Raw genomic sequence first — 6,744 nt, forward strand, 5'->3', positions numbered from 1 at the left:
TTAATGGTTCTCTTATTTTAAATTAAATGTATTTTTTTTCGTTGTATTATTTTATAATTTTTAAATTGTGAGATTTAAATAATATACTTTATTGATATTAATAATTATTTTGTTTTTAAATTACTCTCTAACTTGAATTATTTTATTGTTGGGCTTTTAACTATTTTATAACTATTTTATCTTATTAATATTGAGTTGTAGTTGTTTTTAATTATCTTTTATTTATTTTATTGTGCATTTTTATTTCTTATATCCTTATTTTCGGATTTGCCTTTGTTTTAGTGGGTTTTTATCTTGTTTTGGGCCGAATTCTTTCATATTTCGGGCCCAGCCCATTGCACCCATGACCCAGCCCCCTTTCTCTTCTAAACGGCGTCGCTTTGCCTACCCCTCTTTTCTTCTCCTTCCTTCAATCTTCCTGCATGCCTCTTTCTTTCTTCAATTTCTTTTCCTCTTCTTCTCCTACACGCCGGCTGCTTCTTCTTCACTGGTAATATTTTCTTGCTTCTTTCTTCTTCTTCTTCTTCTTCTTCTTCTTCATTTGTTTCCCTTTTCTCCCCCTGCTGCGCCGACTATACTACTTCTTCCTTCGAAAATTTTTGCTTCGTCTTCGTGCTGTGTGCCAAAGCATCTTCCTCCATTTTCGTCCGGTATTGTTCCTCATTTCAAGCTCTTTAATTTTCGGGTTCCTCTTGCTGTAGAATCGTGTATTTCCTTCATTTATCTTGCATTTATTTCCTCTGTTTTTCTCCATTGTTGAGGTCTGGCTGAGCTTCTTTGTGTGTCTCATCCTCTTCTTTATTTCTTGTTTATTTCATGATATTTTGGTGTAAAACTCCTGCTATCTTCTTGGGTTGATCATGAATTTCTGCTCTGTTTTTATACCCGGAATTGCTCTGTTTTTCTTGGTCATTTTGTGTCCGGATTTTCCTCTTTTTATCTCTATTATTTTCGTGTACAAGATTTTGGGTAAAACCTTGTGATTTTCTGAAGTTTTTCTCTCCAACACCGTGATGTGTAGCTGGTCCTTGCCGTGCCCTGTTTTGCTCTTGTAGCCGAGGACTCCATTTATATTTCTTGTGAGCTTTTAGTTCAAACCGTGTGATACATTTCCAGGCATTTATCTCAAGCTTATTTTCAGTAAAAATCAACCCATTTTATTTCGAAAATTTCACTTTAAATCCCTTTGTTTTTTAAACCCATTTTAGTCTAAAAATATTGCAATATTTAGTCGTTTATTTTCAAGCTAGCTTTTGGGATTTAATCAGGTGCGTGATCTTTCAGAAATTAAAAGCATTGTAAGTATTTTCTTAACAAATTTTGTGATTTTGAATATATTTATGCTTTAACAAATAATCTGTAATTGGTTTGTTGTGCCGGACTGTGTCCGACGAGTTTGGAGGTCGGTTGGAATGGAAGATGGAATTGTTTGTTGATTGGATGATGTTGGGTTTGTTGGATATTTTTGTGTCTTGTCGTATGCATTACATGGTGCATGCATGTTCATGTTTGTAAATGAAAACTGGATTTTCATATGTTAAATAGATTTTTGGGTGCGTATGTATCACGACTCCAAGCCGAAATGTAGCATTATCTCAGTGGAGCTCCTCTGGTCACTCGTGAGTGGAATATACTGAGTGACATCTCCTGAGTTGTCGCTGGACGACAACGAGATTGGATGGGATAGTAATGCTCTCGTGCCGACTATGTGGCCCCTCTGTTGGCGCATGCTAGAGGATGCTGGGCTACGAACGCTTTGGGCTCGGAACTGGGCATCACTTATTACGAAGTCACACGCATGGTCGTTACCCATGGTGTGACGAAGGGAGCCAAGGTGTGCGGATTGTCCCTAAGGGAGATCATGGTGCATACAGATTAAATTTTGATATTGATTTTGATAATAGATAATGGGTCATTTTTTGAAAAATGACGAGATTGGATTAATGGTTTCTATGTTGGGCCATTTTCTGGGAAAATGATGTGACTGTTTTAATGGATTTGATTTTTGGCATAATGGAATTTTTGGCATGCGTGGAAAATTATTCATTTTTCAAGAAAATGATCATTTTTGGGGTCTCATACATATGACATCATATTCATGCATTTTGTTATTGCGTGAATGTATTTTTATCTTGAGATTTATTTGATTTATTACTTACCTGCGATACCATTTCTTGGTACCGTAGATTTTGTTGTAGATGACGAAGAGGTTGGGCCCGAGGAGGCGGCTTCATCAGAGGAGTAGATTGGCATCTCTGCTTATAATTGTTGGAGATTATTTTTTGCTTTTAAATTATGTATTTTGGATTATAACTTCATTACTTTAATTTGTAATATTTTTGGTACGCTTATTTTAAGCGACATTGTATTTAAATAATTTATTGTATTTAGTCGACTGACCTTATTTATCCGCTGTATTATTTTTATTGTACACTTCTTATATGTATGCACACTTGGCACTTGACAATGGGATACGTGACCCGGGTTGTCATCATTCCAACGTCTCGATTTCCACATGTTCATACGTGAGAGTTGGGAGCGTTACACAAATTGAGCAAAACGTACATCCTACAACAATTTCAAACAAACATGTACGAACTGTGCTACCAATTTCATCAACTCAATATTATCAAAACAACTTTGATCCATAAAAAAAATACTAAAATAACATAATTCACTAAGATTAAAGACCATGATAGGAGAATGATCTTCTAAAAAGTCTATAGCTGCCAGTAATCTTGTGATGTTCCTTTGGTATATTGCTCTTGCATGAACCGTGTTTATATTTGTATTGGCATCTTCTCAACACAAATATAAATTCACTTTGCATGGCAAAACATGACCTCCAAAATTTAGGAAACAAAGAGAAGCAATTACTAAATTGAGACATGCTTTATTTCTACATAGAGTCATTGAAAAAAAAGCACTTGGAGTAAAGACAAAGGCAACATACATACTTTATAGTCATTATTCTTGATCGGCATATCAATCTTGTGCAAAGAAAGCCAAAATCAAGTTTCCTAAAAGAGTGATTCTACTATTAGGCCACTTAAGTCTCCAACACCGCACACTAGCTGAGCTGGCTTTTATTTTTATTTTTATTTTTTTTAAAACCATTTGTTAGACTACTCTCCACATTTTCGACATTCTTCCCGAATCTTTCATTCAAATTTCTCCTCCCACATTCCCCTCTACACTTCCTTATTTGCTTTCCCCCCTCCCTTCCTTCTTTGCTCTCCCCCCTCCCTGCCGAAGCCCAACCAAATAACCTTTTTCTTGCATGACTTAAGATGCCAAAAACAAGCAATAGTAGAAAACGAAAAATAACGATTTCCTTTCATTGTTGTGCAGGGTTTCGTGTAACAGTTAATCCTTTAAAGAAGTTTTTATTCCCATTAAAAACAAAGCAGCAAGATGAGAATTTCACACCATATAGGCACCCAAACAACACCGTTTTTGTAGATTTTAAAGGGAAGGATGAAAGAAATTTTGGAGTTACCTTCAAAGTTTACACCTTTCGGAGAAAATAATCCATATGCAGAAGCCCAGAAACAGAGGAAAGGCACAAAACACACAGAAGCTTCTTTTCTTTTCAATGCCATTGATTTGAGATTTACTATGAGCAGAAACTCACAGATAGTAAAGCCTACTTATTTCTTTGTTCTCACTACTTCTTTTTAAGTAAAAAGTTCTAAGCGTGATAAAGATGAAAACTTTACGCTAATAGTTTCAGTGGTGTTCTTTTCTAGGTAAACCCAGACCAGTTGATTGTTCCATGTTAATGTCCTCCTCTTTCATCCCACTAGGTAATTTCTAATTGAAACTGTACAAGAGATTGGCAAGTGCAAGAGATTTGCCCCTTCACTACCCATGATTTAGGTGAAAAAAAAAGTCACAAAAGATCAAAACCACAAAAACCACCCATTTAAAACCTCACTAGTAATTACAGCTTGAACCAAAAAAATAAAATGCACAAAGGAGAAAACAGGCAACAAAAGAATAAAAACTTCAAACATTGTACTTGGGGCTCGTTTTCTCTCTCTTGAGTGATTGAGAAAGCAGGGGGTGGAAGAGAGAGGAAACTTGAGCATTAAATCGTTTTTAAGAAATCGGCTTTGCCGCATCATTAATATGTGGTGTTGGAGACAAGAACGGCCTAAGAGTAGATTTACTCTTCCTAAAAATGCTCCAAAGTTTTGTTAATCGAACAACTAAATATAAGTCCTAACTCTGTCTGCTATAACTTGCAATTATGCTCTTTGCTATGTTGTACTAGATTTCAATTATCCCCTGCATAAGAACATAAATTTATACATCTTATGGCACAAAAGAAAGCTATGAAAATCAAATTAACTAAGATGAACTTCTCAAATAACAAATGTTTCTGACGTGGTGTGTATTAAAAAATTATGGCAGCATGTAAGTTTCTAACATAGCAACTACAACTAACAAAAAAGAAACACTAGATTGTTAAAATTGTTAAAATATGATAAAAGATAAAGCCAGTGACATCATTTAAGAGTAAAAATGATGAAAGATATGCTTTCTATGAGACTAATGTGAAGATTGCCTCCCTATTTTGTTCAATTGGGTGGTTTGTAAAGCTCTAGTATTTCTACATCACACAACACACAATGTTTAAGGTACAATTAGAACTGAAACATATAAAAAAAAAAAATTGTCCAGGGTAACCATAACAACCAAGCCTTTTAAGTGATAAGTAACTCAAAAAAGGACATCTAACTATCACTTTTTGAGGCCACACTAAAGCTGAAGTTTCATGGTTAGTATGAATCCAAGGTCTAGACACTATACTAAATGAGCATATAGCCCGCGCAGTGCGCAGATCGTTATTTATGCTGAATTTTATAACTAAATGGTTCAACAACTACTAATAGAATGTATATCAATATATAAATTGGAACATGCATATATAAAAGAGTTCACTTTACCGATAAATATTTTATGGTCAATTTATAATATTAAAAATATAATATATATATATATATATATATATATATATGGTTGTTCAATATAAAACAATATAAAATAGATACAATTAGTATGAGACACGATTGTTCAATTAATTTTTTTTTTCTGGATTTTTCTCCTAATCTTGGATGATGTAGCCTGAGATTTATGATTCTCTTCCTTTGTATTTGAATTGATGTTGAGATCGATGTCTACAGTAATTTTTTGAAATAAAGTTAATATCGTTAATAAATGTCTATACATAAAACATTTTAATCATTATATTTCTAGTAAAGTATAATATAGCACTATACAGTTCACTAAATGATTGAACACCTTAACAAATGATAAATGATGTTAAATATAAGTCCACATCAATTCTACTAAAAAACAAATTATATAAGACTAAGATTCTAAATTCTATCAATTCTTCTCCTTTACCAAAGAAGAGTGAAGAGTCTCCTCTCTATTTTTCTCTCTAGGAAATAGAGGTGGTGTTTGATAGGGTTCATCAAGTTAGTTTGAGTGTGAGCGATGGAAAAACTTTAGGAGATGTGGGAAAACTTTTAGTTGAATGAAGAAGAAGGTAAGGCTATTGACATTGAGGGGGAGGGCAGTTCTGAGGTGCAGTGAAAGGGAGATCGTAGTTTGATTGGTAAGATATGGTTGGAGAGAGTGATTGGGAAGAACATAGTTGAGAATACTATGGCCAAGGTGTGAAGGCTTAGTAAACCTACAACTTTTACAAAAGTGAGACAGAATGTCTTTGTTATCACTTTTGCTACTCATTCAGATAAGAATCGAGTGGAGAGTGGGAGATCATGGTTATTCGATGGCAACATATTTGTCATGAATGCGTTTGATGGGTATACCCCATTGAGTAAGATGTCCTTTGATAAGGCTGCAATGTGGGTGCAGTTTCATAATTTGCCTTTGGTAGGGATGTCAAAGGAGTGTGGGGTACAGCTAGGAAGTTCGATTGGGGTGGTGGAAGAGGTGGAAGCGGATGTGGATGACGTGGGGTGGGGAGCGTTTCTTAGAGTCAAAGTTTTATTGGATTTGAAGAAGCCTCTGGCAAGGGTTCGAACCATCAAATTGCAAGGGAGTCAAACACGGGTCCCGATAACATATGAGAAGTTGTCAATATTCTATCTAAATTGTGGCAGAATTATCCACGATGATATAGAGTGCCAAAGTTCTACTGGGAACGAAAATGAGAATAAACAGTTTGGTAGCTGGCTTCGCGCGGACGGAGGAGGTCGCAGATTTCAGTACAACACTCGACGAGGGAATAGTATGACTGGAAGGAGTATTTTGTCGGAGAAAGGACAGCTGGCAGTGACGAAGGTGGGAGAAAAGACGGCAGTTAATATGAATGGTAACGATGCTGTATTTTCGAAACCTTTCAAAATGGGTGGCGGCTATTCAAGAGACGTTGGAGGTGGAGTAAAGGCTGATCATGTTCAAAATTTAAATATAGAGGAAGGAGGATTGGTGAATGAGGGAGGATTTTATGGAGATGATTAGGTTCAGATGGATAGGGGTGATTCTGGCATTTCAGTTACGCAACTTTTGGAAGGTGGCAGTAACGGAAATTTGAATGTTGTCCATGTGGATTCTCCTATGGTGGGCCAAGTGAATGTCGAGGCCTCTCAAGCCCAGCTACATTCAGTGATTCAACAACCCTAGAGAAGATCCCCTCGGTCAACTTGGAAAAAAACGTGCTAGAAACACAGGTACGAGTACTATCCCTCAAAGTACTAGTGCATGCAA

General features: G+C 35.8%; 1 long non-coding RNA gene across 1 annotated transcript; it reads left to right on the forward strand.

Moving 5' to 3' along the window:
* The first annotated feature begins 215 nt into the window (after window positions 1-215).
* On the forward strand, window positions 216-2,408 carry LOC122301615. The gene is made up of 2 exons (XR_006240212.1): window positions 216-1,834; window positions 2,187-2,408. It is a non-coding gene; the product is annotated as an uncharacterized LOC122301615 (long non-coding RNA).
* Window positions 2,409-6,744: the final 4,336 nt, after the last annotated feature.

The sequence above is a fragment of the Carya illinoinensis genome, chromosome 1 (genome assembly GCF_018687715.1).
Source record: "Carya illinoinensis cultivar Pawnee chromosome 1, C.illinoinensisPawnee_v1, whole genome shotgun sequence".
Lineage (NCBI taxonomy): Eukaryota > Viridiplantae > Streptophyta > Magnoliopsida > Fagales > Juglandaceae > Carya > Carya illinoinensis.